Raw genomic sequence first — 16,360 nt, forward strand, 5'->3', positions numbered from 1 at the left:
ACTAAAATAAACACATCTTAAAACATATAAAAACTTGATATGTACATTCCATGTACTCTTCTTAGAATTCACTGGAGGAATGTTCCACCAAAATTAAGAAATAAACCTAGAAAAGAGAAGACATGAGACCCAGAAAACCAGGAATTCAACACAGCAGAGAGAAAATCCTAAGTATATGCCAAAAGCAAGTGGCATTTGTGCAGCAGATGTAGAGAGCAACTAGTCCAAATTGGGGCAGGAAGACAGAAGGCACAAGGAAGGGATACCTACAGGGACAAAAGAAACTGATTCATAATCTTAAGAGTGTATAAAATTGAAAAGACCTTTATTTTTCTGAGTTTTTGAAGAGTGTGAGAAGACTTTGCCACAAATATGAAGAAAGCCAAGTAGATGGGGAGGAGGGGCGGGGAGGCAACTCCAGTTCACAAAATATTTGTCAAACAAACAAAAATACAGTACATTATTTCTCTCATAGAGTATAATACATACAAATCATAATCAAACAAGATATGAATTTAATGGAGAATGTATTACAACTCTCTTTGAAAATATAAGTGAGGTGGAAAGAAATATTCTTCATGAAGGCTGATATAAAAAAGCTAAATTTTCACTTTTCAAAATTGTAAAAAAAATGGTGGTAAATAAACATGAAAGTTAATAATGACTATTATTTAAAAGTATGGATGTAAATACAAAATAAATCTACTGAAAAATTCAAAGTGGTTGCCTCTTAAGTAAGGAAATTGTAGGATAATAGAGTGCAAGCAATTGTTTTTTTCATTATAAATATTATGTGATTCTTTAAGCTAAGTGAATAATAAAATAAACACTAAATCTGCAAAACAAAAATCAACAATCTCAGCCAATTACTAATTTTCATTTGGATAAGTATCTAAGAAAGTCATCTATAACATGAAGTTTATTATTTAAACTCATACAGTTTCCTACTCTGTAGTTGTTTTCAGATTCTTTGTTTTTAATGCCAATCATCTTTTGTGCTAAGGGTCATAGCAATTTCAGATTCTAAATTTTTAGTGACTGAGCAAAACAGTGAATAAAGTGAATTTTCTGAAAAGTCTTTTGAAACTTTATAGTTAAAAATCAAAGGGAACCTTCTAATTAAAGACTACTGATCCAGGCCATTAGGTGGAATCCCGCCAGCCAAGCCCACACGGACCCTTGGGCCGAGCACGGGATCTCAGAAGGGGAAGGAAGCGGTACAGTCCCTTCCCCCACAGCGGACACTCCACCGAGGCAGTCAGCGGCCACCATCCGGTAAAGCTGAAGGATAAACCGCCACTCTCCTTCAGAGTGCAACATCAAAACAGGTTTGTGTCATTCAGCTCATCCCCCAGACAGCGGGAATTCGCATAAAATCTCTCCTAGGCTTGCCAGGAGAGGGAGTATCAAGCTGAGCCTCCATAAAGACTAGGGGGAAACTAGAGACACCTGACCTCCAACCCCTCCTCCCAGTAGCAGCCAAAACGAAACCTGGCTAGCCAGCGCTGGGGGAGGGGCAAGCAGAAAAAATCAAAGTGATAGAGTGCCAGGGATCCCAACAGCCTGCAGCAGGACCCGGGAGATCCAGGCCAACTGATTCGCGCGGCCTGCCCCGCGGCTACAGAAGGCTTGGCGCCTCAGAGAAGCCATTAATTAGCAAGCAGGGAGGTTAGGGCCTGCCATTAGGTGGAATCCCGCCAGCCAAGCCCACACGGACCCTTGGGCCGAGTACGGGATTTCAGAAGGGGAAGGAAGCAGTACAGTCCCGTCCCATCCCCCACAGCGGACACTCCATCCAGGCAGTCAGCGGCCACCATCCGGGAAAGCTGAAGGATACACCACCACTCTCCAACAGCTTGCAACATCAAAACAGCCAGCAGCAGGACCCCGGAGATCCAGGCCAACTGATTCGCGCGGCCTGCCCCGTGGCTACAGAAGGCATGGCACCTCAGAGAAGCCATTAATTAGCAAGCAGGGAGGTTAGAGTCTGCCATTAGGTGGAATCCCGCCAGCCAAGCCCACCACCCACGCCCGGAACAGGCCCAGCGACCTGCCAGCATGGTAGTCACGACACCCCAATTGGAATAGGGGCAGAGCAGAGCCACCTTCCACTCCCGGAACAGGCCCAGAGAGCCGCCAGCGTGGTAGACACGTCACCCCAATTGGAGTAGAGGCACAGCCGCTGCCCGCACCTGCAAGGGAGACTTTTCAACTATACAAGAGCAACATAAATAAATAGGGGGTAAATTTCAAAAACACAACAGTTGCACCAAGCAGAAAGAAATGCCAGCAGTATGAAAAGACAAGGAAAGAAAGGACCACAAGCAATGCAGGTCAACTCAACTTTAGAAGAGGTAATAGCTGCAACAGATGGAATATCAGATAAAGAGTTCAGGATATATATGCTTCAGATGATCTGGAGTCTCAAGGAAGACATGAGACAGCAAAATCAGACAATGAAAGATCACATTGACAAACAAATCCAGGAAGTAAAAGATCAATTTCACAGGGAGATAGAGGTAATAAAAAACAAACAAATAGAAATTCTAGAAATGCAGGAAACAATAAACCAACTTAAAAACTCAATTGAGAATACTACCAGCAGAGTAGATCACTTAGAAGAGAGAACATCAGACAATGAAGACAAAGTATTTCAACTGGAAAAGAACATAGACAGTTCAGCAAGTCTGCTAAGAAACCATGAGCAGAACATCCAAGAATTATGGGACAATATCAAAAGACCAAATTTAAGAGTCATTGGGATACAGGAAGGCACAGAGCTCCATAAGAAAGGAATAAACAGTCTATTCAGTGAAATAATACGAGAAAACATCCCAGAATTGAAGAATGAGACAGAATCCCAAATCCTAGAAGCCTACAGGACGCCAAATGTGCAAAATCATAAGAGATCCACACCTAGACACATTATAATGAAGATGTCCAACATACAGAATAAGGAGAGAATTTTAAAAGCTGCAAGAGAAAGAAAGCAGATTACATTTAGGGGTAAACCAATCAGGATAACAGCTGATCTCTCAACACAGACTCTGAAAGCTAGAAGATCCTGGAATAACATATTTCAAACACTGAAAGACAATGGGCTCCAACCAAGAATCGTGTATCCGGCGAAATTAAGCTTCAGGTTAGAAGATGAAATTAAAACCTTCCACGATAAACAAAAGTTAAAAGAATTCGCAGCTAGAAAACCATCTCTTCAAAAAATCCTTGGCAAAACATTACAGGAAGAGGAAATGGAAAATAACATTGAAAACCAACAATGGGAGGTAGGACAGTAAAGGGGGGAAAGTAGTCAAAGAGGATAACAAATCAGGTTTAGTAACATCAATAAACAAACATGGATAGAAGAACAAACCATATCTCAATAATAACCCTAAATGTTAATGGCTTAAACTCACCAATTAAGAGACACAGACTAGTAGAATGGATCAAAAAACAAGACCCAACAATATGCTGTCTACAGGAGACGCATTTGATAGGAAAAGATATACATAGACTGAAGGTGAAAGGTTGGGAAAAATCATATCACTCATATGGACCGCGGAAACAAGCACGAGTGTCCATACTCATATCTAATAAAATAGATTTCAAGCCAAAGCTAATCAAAAGGGACAAAGAAGGACACTTCATACTGCTCAAGGGAACCATACACCAACAAGACATAACAATCATAAATATATATGCCCCAAATAATGGTGCAGCTGTGTTCATCAAGCAAACTCTTCTCAAGTTCAAGAGTCTAATAGACCACCATACAATAATCATGGGAGACTTCAACACACCTCTCTCACCACTGGACAGATCTTCCAAACAAAAGTTAAATAAGGAAACTATAGAACTCAATAACACAATTAACAACCTAGACTTAATTGACATATATAGACTATACCACCCAACATCAAGTAGCTACACTTTTTTCTCAGCAGCACATGGAACCTTCTCAAAAATAGACCATATACTATGTCACAGGGCAACTCTTAGACAATACAAAGGGGTAGAGATAATACCATGCATCTTATCTGATCATAATGGAATGAAACTGAAAATCAATGATAAAAGAAGAAAGGAAAAAGCAAGCATCACCTGGAGAATGAACAATAGGTTGCTGAGTGATCAATGGGTTTTAGAAGACATCAAGGAGGAAATTAAAAAATTCCTAGAGTTAAATGAAAACACAGACACAACATATCGGAATCTATGGGACACATTGAAAGCAGTTCTAAGAGGAAAATTCATTGCTTGGAGTTCATTCCTCAAAAAAAGAAAAAACCAACAAATAAATGATCTCATACTTCATCTCAAAATCCTAGAAAAAGAAGAGCAAAACAACAGCAAAAGAAGTAGAAGGCAAGAAATAATTAAAATCAGAGCTGAAATTAATGAAATTGAAACAAAAGAAACAATTGAAAAAATTGACAAAACTAAAAGCTGGTTCTTTGAAAAAATAAATAAAATTGACAGACCCTTAGCCATGCTAAGAAAGAGAAGAAGAGAGAGAACCCAAATTACTAGCATACGGGATGAAAAAGGCAATATCACAACAGACACTTCAGAAATACAGAAGATAATCAGAAATTACTTTGAATCCTTATACTCCAATAAAATAGAAGATAGTGAAGGCATAGATAAATTCCATGAGTCCTATGATCTGCCCAGATTGAGCCAGGAGGATATAGACAACCTAAACAGACCAATAACAATAGAGGAAATAGAAGAAACCATCAAAAGACTACCAACTAAGAAAAGCCCAGGACTAGATGGGTATACAGCAGAGTTTTACAAAACCTTTAAAGAGGAACTAACACCAATACTTTTCAAGCTATTTCAGGAAATAGAAAAAGAGGGAGAACTTCCAAATTCATTCTACGAGGCCAACATCACCCTGATTCCGAAACCAGACAAAGACACTTCAAAGAAGGAAAACTACAGACCAATATCTCTAATGAACCTTGACGCAAAAATCCTCAATAAAATTCTGGCGAATCGGATTCAAATACATATCAAAAAAATTATACATCATGATCAAGTAGGATTCATCCCTGGGATGCAAGGCTGGTTTAATATACGGAAATCAATAAATGTTATTCACCACATCAATAGACTTAAAAATAAGAACCATATGATCATCTCAATAGATGCAGAAAAAGCATTCGACAAAGTACAGCATCCCTTTATGTTCAAAACGCTAGAAAAATTAGGGATAACAGGATCATACCTCAACATTGTAAAAGCAATCTATGATAAGCCACAGGCCAGCATCATTCTGAATGGAGAAAAATTGAAGGCATTCCCTCTAAGATCTGGTACAAGACAGGGATGCCCTCTCTCACCACTTCTGTTCAACATAGTCCTCGAAACACTGGCCAGAGCAATTAGACAGACAAAAGAAATTAAAGGCATAAAAATAGGAAAAGAAGAACTTAAATTATCACTATTTGCAGATGATATGATTCTATACCTAGCAGACCCAAAAGGGTCTACAAAGAAGCTATTAGAACTAATAAATGAATTCAGCAAAGTGGCAGGATATAAGATCAACACGCATAAATCAAAGGCATTCCTGTATATCAGCGACAAATCCTCTGAAACAGAAATGAGGACAACTACTCCATTCACAATATGCCCCCATAAAATAAAATACTTGGGAATCAACCTAACAAAAGAGGTGAAAGATTTATACAATGAAAATTACAGAACCCTAAAGAAAGATATAGAAGAAGACCTTAGAAGATGGAAAAATATACCCTGCTCATGGATAGGCAGAACCAACATCATCAAGATGGCAATATTACCAAAAGTTCTCTATAAGTTTAATGCAATGCCAATCAAAATCCCAGCAGCATTTCTTGTAGAAATAGATAAAAGAATCATGAAATTCATATGGAATAATAAAAGACCCAGAATAGCAAAAACAATGCTAAGCAGGAAGTGTGAATCAGGCGGTATAGCGATACCAGACTTCAAACTATACTACAGAGCAATAGTAACTAAAACAGCATGGTACTGGTACCAAAACAGGCGGGTGGACCAATGGTACAGAATAGAGGACACAGTAACCAACCCACAAAACTACAACTATCTTATATTTGATAAAGGGGCTAAAAGCATGCAATGGAGGAAGGATAGCATCTTCAACAAATGGTGCTGGGAAAACTGGAAATACATTTGCATCAAAATGAATCTGAATCCCTATCTCTTGCCATGCACAAAAGTTAACTCAAAATGGATCAAGGAGCTTGATATTAAGTCAGAGACACGGCATCTGATAGAAGAAAAAGTAGGGTATGATCTACATACTGTGGGATCGGGCTCCAAATTCCTCAATAGGACACCCATAGTGCAAAAGTTAACAACTAGAATCAACAAATGGGACTTACTCAAACTAAAAAGTTTTTTCTCAGCAAAAGAAACAATAAGAGAGATAAACAGGGAGCCTACATCCTGGGAACAAATCTTTACTCCACACACTTCAGATAGAGCCCTAATAACCAGAATATACAAAGAACTCAAAAAATTAGACAATAAGATAACAAATAACCCAATCAATAAATGGGCCAACGACCTGAACACACACTTCTCAGAGGAGGACATACAATCAATCAATAAGTACATGAAAAAATGCTCACCATCGCTAGCAGTCAGAGAAATGCAAATCAAAACTACCCTAAGATACCATCTCACCCCAGTAAGATTGGCAGCCATTAGAAAGTCAAACAACAATAAGTGCTGGAGAGGATGCGGGGAAAAGGGCACTCTTGTTCATTGCTGGTGGGACTGCAAATTGGTGCAGCCAATTTGGAAAGCAGTATGGAGATTTCTTGGAAAGCTGGGAATGGAACCACCATTTGACCCAGCTATTCCCCTTCTCGGTCTATTCCCTAAAGACCTAATAAGAGCATGCTACAGGGACACTGCTACATCGATGTTCACAGCAGCACAATTCACGATAGCAAGATTGTGGAATCAGCCTAGATGCCCTTCAATAGATGAATGGATAAAAAAAAATGTGGCATTTATACACTATGGAGTATTACTCTGCATTAAGAAATGACAAAATCATAGAATTTGGAGGGAAATGGATGGCATTAGAGCAGATTATGCTAAGTGAAGCTAGTCAATCTTTAAAAAATAAATACCAAATGACCCCTTTGATATAAGGGGAGTAAACAAGGACAGGGTAGGGACGAAAGTTTGAGAAGAAGATTTACATTAAACAGGGATGAGAGGTGGGAGGGAAAGGGAGTGAGAAGGGAAACCACATGGAAATGGAAGGCGATCCTCAGGGTTATACAAAATGACATATAAGAGCAAAGGAGGGGTAAGACAAGATAATACAAATCGAAGAAATGATTTACAGTAGAAGGGGTAGAGAGAGGAAAGGGGAGGGGAGGGGAGGGGAGGGGGGATAGTAGAGAATAGGACAGACAGCAGAATACATCAGACACTAGAAAGGCAATTTGTCAATCAATGGAAGGGTAACTGATGTGATACAGCAATCTGTATATGGGGTAAAATTGGGAGTTCATAACCCACTTGAATCAAATTGTAAAATATGATGTATTAAGAACTATGTAATGTTTTGAACGACCAACAATAAAAAAAAAGACTACTGATCCATAAGAAATAGGTTTAATACAATACTAATCTGCCTAACTATTACTACTTCTTGCTTTTAAATTGTTTATATGTAAAATTTTGTCACCAAGAAAAAATTATAAGTCATTTTTTTCTTGAGTTTGGAAAAGGTAAGTTTTCCATACACTGTAAAAATTTTTTAAAGAATTTAATTAAAATGCTAGTCATTTCACTAATTATTCTAAGGAGGATTCCCTAAAACAGTAAGATGCTCTAGAGAAAAAGGAAATCCAAGCTGAAGAACTAGTTAACAGTTAGATTTGCATTTCCCTCAGATCTACCTCAGTTAGGATCTCTTCACATAATTTTGCAGCAATGGTATTAAACTTGTAATTGCATCCTGTAAAACTGAGCACATAAGGCAATGTTATTGGAAAAATCCTCTGGACAAGCAGCAGACTGAAATATATTTCTGAAGTGTTCAAAAAGTTTGTATTTATAAAGCTTTGAAAAATTCTGAAAAGCTCTTTATTTTAGTCAGCTTTTTCGCTGCTGTGACTAAATGTTCCGACAAGCACAATTGTAGAGAAGGAAAAGTTTATTTAAGGTCTCCCAGTTTCAGAGATCTTAGTCTATAGGAGGCTGGCTCCAATCCTTGGAGCTCAAGGTAAGGCGGAACATCACCAGAGAAGAGTGTGGCAGAGGGAAGCAGCTCACATCATGATCAGAATGCAGAAAGAAAGGTCTCCACTCTCCAGATTCAAAATATATACCTCATACCCACACCCCCAGTGAACCACTTCCTCTATCCACACCCACCTGCCTCCAGTTAACACTCAGTTAATCCCATCAGGAATTAATTTACTGATTAGGTTCAAGCTGTAGCCTAATAATTTCTCCTCCGAATTTTCTTGCATTGTCTCACATGAGAGCTTTTGGGGGGATACCACATCTAAACTATAACACTCTTGAATTATCTCCTGTCCATCCCCCAAAAGGTGAAGCTAGAATTCAAAGTCTGGTGTGTGTATTATTTTCTTGTTATAATAATTATGACTACTATCTACTAGTTACCTGACACATACTGGTTCCCTGACACTAGTTACCTGTAAGCTGCTTCAATCGTCCTCTGTGACCCCCTCCAGGTTCACTTTTCCTCTCTCTCTCTCTCTCTCTCTCTCTCTCTCTCTCTCCTCTAGGAGGCTCTCCTGAATAGAATGCCTCAGTGGGCTCCCTGAAGTTCATTAGGTTTGCCCATTGGAGGTAGAATGGGCAATGGCAGGAGATCAGGGAGCAGATGTAATATGGGTGGGAGTTATTCACCTGACCCTGCTAACAGAGTACTACAGATTGGTTGGATCTCATGGCTACAGCATTTTTCAGGTGCCCTCCCCTTCCTATTGTCTTTCCAGACCTAAAGATAAATAACACTTTTCCTCCCCATTGGCTTCCTAAGGTATATGTCATCCCTGTTGAATTTCCTAAAAACCTTAGTCAATTTGGTCTTCCAAAACAAGTAACAGAGTATGGATGGCTTATAAACAAGTGAAATTTATTTCCCACCACTCTGAAGCCTGCAAATCTGAGATCAGGATGAGGTTCCAGGAGACTCCATGTCTGATGAGGGCCCTTTTGCAGCTTACAGACTGCCAACTCCTCATTGTATCTCAGTCAGTGGAAAGAGGGCAAGACAGCTCTCTGTAGTCCTTATTATAAGGTCACTAATTTCATTCATGAGGATGTCAAATTCATGACCAAATCACCTTCTGAAGGTCCCACTTTCAAATACTGTCACACTGTGGTAGGGCTTCAGCATATAAATGGGGGTGGGGGCATCAGTCCATTGCACCTGCCCAAACCATTATAAATAGTTCCTTCACTCAACATCCTTTTATTTACAGTTTTTGTGTGTGTGTGCCACCTATTTCCTAGTGAAATTTACAGAAATGTACATACATGATCTTATTGTTTCTCTTAAAAAAACTTCAAGTATTATCTCTATTTTATAAAAGAAAATAATACTAAGTGAAGTTAATGCAGTTTACTCAAAATCAAATAATAGAGTCAAGATTTTAACAGAGTTCTAAATACCTGTTTTCCTCTCTACTATAGTCTCTAAAAACATTCATTCAGGCAACAGAATGTTCTCAAAATTTGAAATCCTGTGAGCTTTCATTATCATCTCAATAACTGTGTTGGAGATGCCTATTTGTATAGGTAGGAGGACAGTAGTTACTGAAGTACTCATTATCTTGATTTTGGCCAAACACCTAGGCCTCTTACCTTCCAAATTAAACATTCTGGATAGTGTGGTATATAGGTGCCAAGCAAGGGTTTCTTCTCATGTGCTGTGTTCTTTCCCCTATCCATCTATCATCTCCAGTCTCTGCCTCCTTTCTTCAGGTTGTTAAATTGTGAACCAAATCTTCTGAATCTCCAATCTCCTCTCTTCTCCCTCCTTCTACCTTCCAACTGACTAGTCCTGGGAGGGCCCTACTAAAGATACACTAGCCTAGGGCTGGGCCACCAGATTGTAATTCATTCTGGAATTTTTTTCTGTAGAGATTCCATTGTTTTATCATTTGGTAGTGACGAAGGGAAAAAGGTTAAAAGCAAAGGATAAAGTCATGAGAGTGAGGTTAGTTTAGTTCAGTTTAGTCCTTTAACTAGGTTCTTGCTTTCCACTTCTTCTTCCCATCAGTCATATCTTTAAGATAAAAATAATCACAATAGTTTAGATAATTCTATAAAAATAATTTTATAAAATTCTATATAAATAGTTATAAATAATCATAACTAAGTTTTACTAAGCTAGACCCTGTGCTAAGTGCTTTTCAGCATTACTTCTTTTATCTGGCACAACAACTGTATATGTTAGGTGTTATACTGCTCTATTTTTTAATTGAAAAACCTGAAGCTTGGGTTTATTTGCATGACATCAGCAAGACAGCAGCATAGGACTTTCCGGTGCTCATCCCTTTCCAGAAACATCAACTTAATGACTATCCATGCACAAAAATACCTTCATAAGAGCAAATGGATCCAGGAGAGACATTATAGCCCCTAGCTGGAGCACAAAAAATAAGAAAAGATGTATTAAAGAAGGACAATTTCACATTATTTATACCTCCACTCTCCCAAACTTACCAGCACAGCATAGGGAGAGATCCTCACTGTGTGGAGGAAGTAGAATGAGGTAAACACCCAACTTTGCCTTGGACACCAGCACTAGGCACAATCTAGTGAGTACCAGTACCAGGCTGTTCCATAACCCAGGCTCCAGTCCTACTTCCAGTGCTAAAGACCCACTCAGCACCAGCATGGCCCCTGTGGAGCCAGACTTTAGGTTGTTGCCTGCAGATAAAGACTCCAGGTCTCTCCACTTTATGGCCTAGGCACAATATCAGTCTACCTGAGAACTCCAGCAGCAAGCCTAACTACAGACCCTTCCACTTAAAACCTCTGGATGGGCTGACTGGTAAAGGACTTTCTCTGCTGAAGTTAATCTATAAAGACTAAAAGATTTGGATGTGGTGGTGTGTGCCTATGATCCCAGCAACTCAGGAAGCTGGGGCAAAAGGATTGAAAATTTGAGGCAAGACTCAGAAATTTGGCAAAACCCTGCTGAAAATTAAAAGATAAATAAATAAAAAAGGGGATGGGAATATAGCTCAGGGGTAAATTGCCTCTGGTATTGATCCTCAATACTGGGAGAAAAAAAAAAAAAAGAACGAAAGACATAACTCCTGCAAATGTGCAGACACCAAAACAAAAATCACAGAATCGTGATTAACCAGGGAACATAACATGACCAAAGGAATAAAATAAATCACCAGTAGCTACTCTAAAGAAATGGAGCTCTGTGAACTGACAAATAAGTCAAAATAATCAGCTACAAAATAATGAAATGATATCAGGTTATTAGGCTAAGTGAAAAAAGCAAGGCAGGGAAATACAAATGCTGTGTGATCTCATTAACATGGATTCTAAAACAGTTGGATTCACAAACACTTGAGTGGTGGTTTGCAGAAGCTGGAGGTGGAGGAAATGATGAAATGTCAGTCTAATGGTACAAAATTTCAACTATGCATGATGACTGGGTTCTAATGTGTAGCATGATTACTATTACTATTACTATAGTTAATCATACCCTGTTGTTGTCATAATTTTCATGAGATATCCCCCCAAAATCTCATGTTTGAGATAATGCAAGAACATTCAGAGATGAAATGATTGAATTATGAGACTTGTGACCTCATCAACGGATTAATTCACTTGAATGGATTAGCTAGGCAGTAATTATAGGCAGGTAAGGTATGGCTGGAAAAAGTAGGTCATTGGGAGGATGTGCCTTTGGAATTTATGTTTTGCGCCTGGTAAGTGGAGCTCTCTCTGCTTCGTAATGATGCATTCTGAGCTGCTTTCTTCTGCCATGCCCTTCTGCCATGGTGTACTGCCTTCATAGGTCCAGGACTATGGAGCTGACCATCAATGGACTAAGACCTCTGAAACCATGAGCCAAAATAAACTTTTCCTTCTCCACGTTGTTCTTATGAGGTGTTTTGGTCATGGCAATGAAAAAGCTGAGTAAAAGGATATGTACTTGAAAGTGGATCTTAAATGTTCACAAAATGAACACAGATAACAATGCAAAGTGGCAGGTAATTTAGCTTGATTATAGTAAACTTTTCACAATGTACACACATATTAAAATATCTTACTGTGCACTGTAAGCAGATTCAGTTTTTATTTTCAGTTATACTTCAGTGAAACACAGTTTCACTGGCTCTAACTGCAAATTCTCTTGCCACATAAATGTACTTTTAATTTAAAGGTCTTCTCTCCTACCAGGCAGGGAGAAATGAGGATTAGACAAGACTAAGCAACTTGTCTGAAGTCTCACAACTAAAAAGCAAGTCCACTTGCAACTCTAGAACATGTGCCCTTCATCATCCTGCCTCAGGCCACTCGAGGTACTGAGCTTCTGAGTTGGCAGGTGAATGTCAACCACACTACCAACTGCTGTTGGGTGCATGATTTAGTCAATGCAGTATTGTTCATTTTTTTCTATGATTCTCATATAACTAATGAAAGATCAGGAAGATCACTGTGAAATAAGGTCACTGAGCTTCATTCGCTCTTGGGGCTTAACTCTGACGTAAATGTCACTACTAACATATTAAACATTGTCCTCTGAAAATATTGCTCTTTGAAGGGAAAGAGAAAGAATGACTTATGACAAGTGCTGAAAAGCACAAACTTGTTATTTAAAAGCACACATGCTATTTATTCCTTGTGGTACTTAACATAAATGGCAAAAGGCTTTAAAAGCTCATATTTTAATAAATTCTAGTGTGCTTCCAAAGACTCAAGAGAAAAAGTGCCTTCCCCTTTTCTACTTTAAGCATTATGTATTGGTTAAATATTAACCTACAAGAAAATTATCTTACTTGTGTTCTCTTCCAGTGAAACTGTTGTCCTGCTGAATACAGAAGACTGGGTTTTCTCTAGACACTAAGAACTCATGATCCTCACATGTAAATTTAACGTGGTAAGTCCTCTCTTATTTGGGGCTTTTTAACATCAAGGACTGGCTTGGGATTTAATTTGATAGGCTGTACCTGTCGACTTTTGTGTAGTTCTCTTTTATCAGAGTTCAAAGGGAGCGTGTGAAAGATTTACAGCAAGTAGGTCACTTGAGACCCATGTTAAGCATGAGGAAACCTGGCACTCTTGCTATCTGAAACACTGTCTGTGGTGATCTGAGGAGCTTGCTCACAACTTAATAACACTGTGGAGAATATCAGCCACTTTGAAAGGAATAGAATATTGCCTCATTACTGAACCTGCCTAAGAGATGAAGATCCTGGTGGACCTGATTAGAGAATATAAACACCAACATACAGCCTGTTTTTTGGTAATAAAAAGAAGTGGTGCAGAAGTTGGAAAGCTTCCATTCAGGAAGAAGTTCCAGCTAGAGAGTCATATTCCAGCTCATGCTGTTTGAAGTTTTTGAGACTTGGAAAGAAGCCTTTAGAATGGGTACCATTTAAAAAGAAAATGTCACCAACCTGTTTCCCTTAAGGCCAGACTAGTAACCAGTCAGGTTATGCTCTATTTATGTGGTGCTGTTCTGTCAATTTTGTTTGTAGTCATAATAACACACAATTGTTCATTGTCTGATGAATCCATACCTATTCATTATCACAGGGCAGTACTTACAAGGAAGACCTAACTTTTCTCAGCAGACCCAAAGCACAGCTTGCTCCTTTAACTGAGAAGCCCCATTCTTACATTAGAATGCTCATCTCATTGTAGTGCAGGATTTATTGAATTAATCCTATAGATTTGTTAGTCTTCTCATATGAATATAGCATATTTACAGTACTTGTTTTCCAGATTCACACTTTTACCTTTGGCACTTGATTTGGAGTTAAAAGAAGGGGCTGTCACAAATTCCATTCCCAATGGGTGATCTATGCTGATAACTAAGGGCCCAGTTTGCCTGGGACAGTTTTAATGTCCTCCATTGCTCTATAAGTAATGCAACCACCCTTCTCATAGCACAAGCTATTATCCAACATGGAGCATGTGTCAGAGAGCCACCATTGTCCCTTATCCAAGTGAAGCAAATCTACATTTCTCGTGTTGTTCACAAGGACGTAATGTCTTAGGCCAAATCCCTAATCTCTTCTTAAGGAATATAGACTTAAGGAAGGCACCAAATTCTTTGAAACCCATCCTCCTTTTAAAACTACTTGAACAGTCACTTGGCTGACAATAACAGCAAATTTTTCAGACATTATGACTCCTAGAGTGGTACATTATATGTTTCAAAGGGCACTGCTAACATATCCGTCACAAATTCTGCCCTGCACAACTCCTCATGAATACTCAAAGGAAAATTTAAGTGTCTGGTGATGCCACCCTGTGAACAGTTTCCTCTTTACAATGCCTAGAAACGACTAGAGAGTGCACTAAGCAAATATCAGACATAAATGTTACATTAAGCAAACAGTGGGAGTAAAGAATATGAGATAGGTCAAAAGGACCCCATGCTACCCAGCTGTTCCAAGGGCAAATAGACCACAACATCATGGTAGACAGTATGTACTCAACAAATGTTAATGTCTCCTTTGCCCTGGCTCTAACTGGAAATCTTCTTGCCACATAAATGTACTTTTAATTTAAAGGTCTCTAAGTCAGGCTTCTCTCCTGCTCACCTGTGAGATAAAACATGCTGGGCAAGAAGGCAGGAAATGCCCCTGAACATCTGGTTCTGGCTGGGTCACAGCTCTCATAAATCACTTGGAACTCAATTTAAAGGACTAAAAATTTGTTGTGCATCTGCTGGGTTTGAGTGTGATATCATTCCTGACCAAGATAGAGCTCACCAACAAAATTGTATTTCACCAAGAAAGATAAGTCTTGTACAAAAATAATTGTAAAGAAAAGCAGAACCTGACAATTACCTGAACAGGAGAGAAACAAAGTGCAAAGGAAATACAAAGGAAAAAGAAGGTCTTTTTTTTGGAAATGGTAAGGACTTCATGGAGGTAGAAGGCATTATTTATTATCATCACAATAACAACATTAGCAAGTATTTGGAGTGGGGGATTATTATGTCTCAAGTACTATTCCAGATACTTGAAATGGAGTTTTATCTGAATTCATCTCAGTTAAATTTGATATTGGAGAAAAGCCATAATTGGGAAGTACATGAATGGAGAAAAATGACATTCCAGGTGTTGAGAACAATTTAATGAAAGGCATGATGTCAGAGGCATCCAGGAAACAGTACTTATTGCAATACTTTTTGGACAGACTTTGATAGATGTAAGGAATGAGGGAGATAAGACTTGAAGAATGAGTAGGTGCCTTAAATATCACAGTGGGAAATGTGGGATTTTCTCAATAAGCAATGAGGTTCCACTAAAACAATGACTCTTAGGGGCTGGGGATATAGCTTACTTGGTAGATGCTTGTCTTGCATGCACAAGGCCCTGAGTTCGATGATCCCCAGCACCAAAAAAAAAAAAAAAAAAAAATTGACCATGGATCTATGTTGGAATCCCTATGCGGGCTTTTTCAAAGTATGTATGTCCATGCCTCCCTCACAGAAACTGATTTAGGAAATCATATGCAGCCCAGAAATCTGCATACGAAAAAAGATTTTCATCAGGAAAGGGTATTCCTCTGGCATCCATTGCTTTGAACTGGTAAAGAGGGTAAGAGTATAAACTGGCAAAGTGTTTTGGTTGTAAAGAATAGAAGCCGACTCTGGCTAGTTTTAACATAAAACAAGTAATTTTATACCAGTGCTTGAGGAAGAATTGTGGGAACATTCACACAGAACCAAGGGGTGAGTTGAAAACCAAAGCTCAGGGAGGGTAAACCAGGGCAGCTTTAGGGTCCTCCTCAATTCACCAGACCCTTCTCTCTAGGTGGTACAACCATCACTACAGCTCTACGCCAGTAACTTCTGTGTCTCTTCAAGCTCCAAATTCAAGGAGAGAGAAGTTTGACCAGCTCGAGTCTTTATCTCTTTGCCTGGAAAATTCAGCACTGGCCAAGGAAGCCATGCAAGCAAAGCTGGGTTGCAGTAAGAAGAGGTCACCAGAGGATAGCAGTGCTCCAAGTCCCACTAAATTGTGGGATTTGGGGGAGCCAGATTGCAAGGTGCTGATAAGTGAGAGAGGGCAATAGCACATTACAACACTGCTTCCAGCCCTGTGACTATAAGAGGAAGAGGAGGAATGGGGCTTGA

Source organism: Urocitellus parryii, chromosome 4, assembly GCF_045843805.1.
Source record: "Urocitellus parryii isolate mUroPar1 chromosome 4, mUroPar1.hap1, whole genome shotgun sequence".
Lineage (NCBI taxonomy): Eukaryota > Metazoa > Chordata > Mammalia > Rodentia > Sciuridae > Urocitellus > Urocitellus parryii.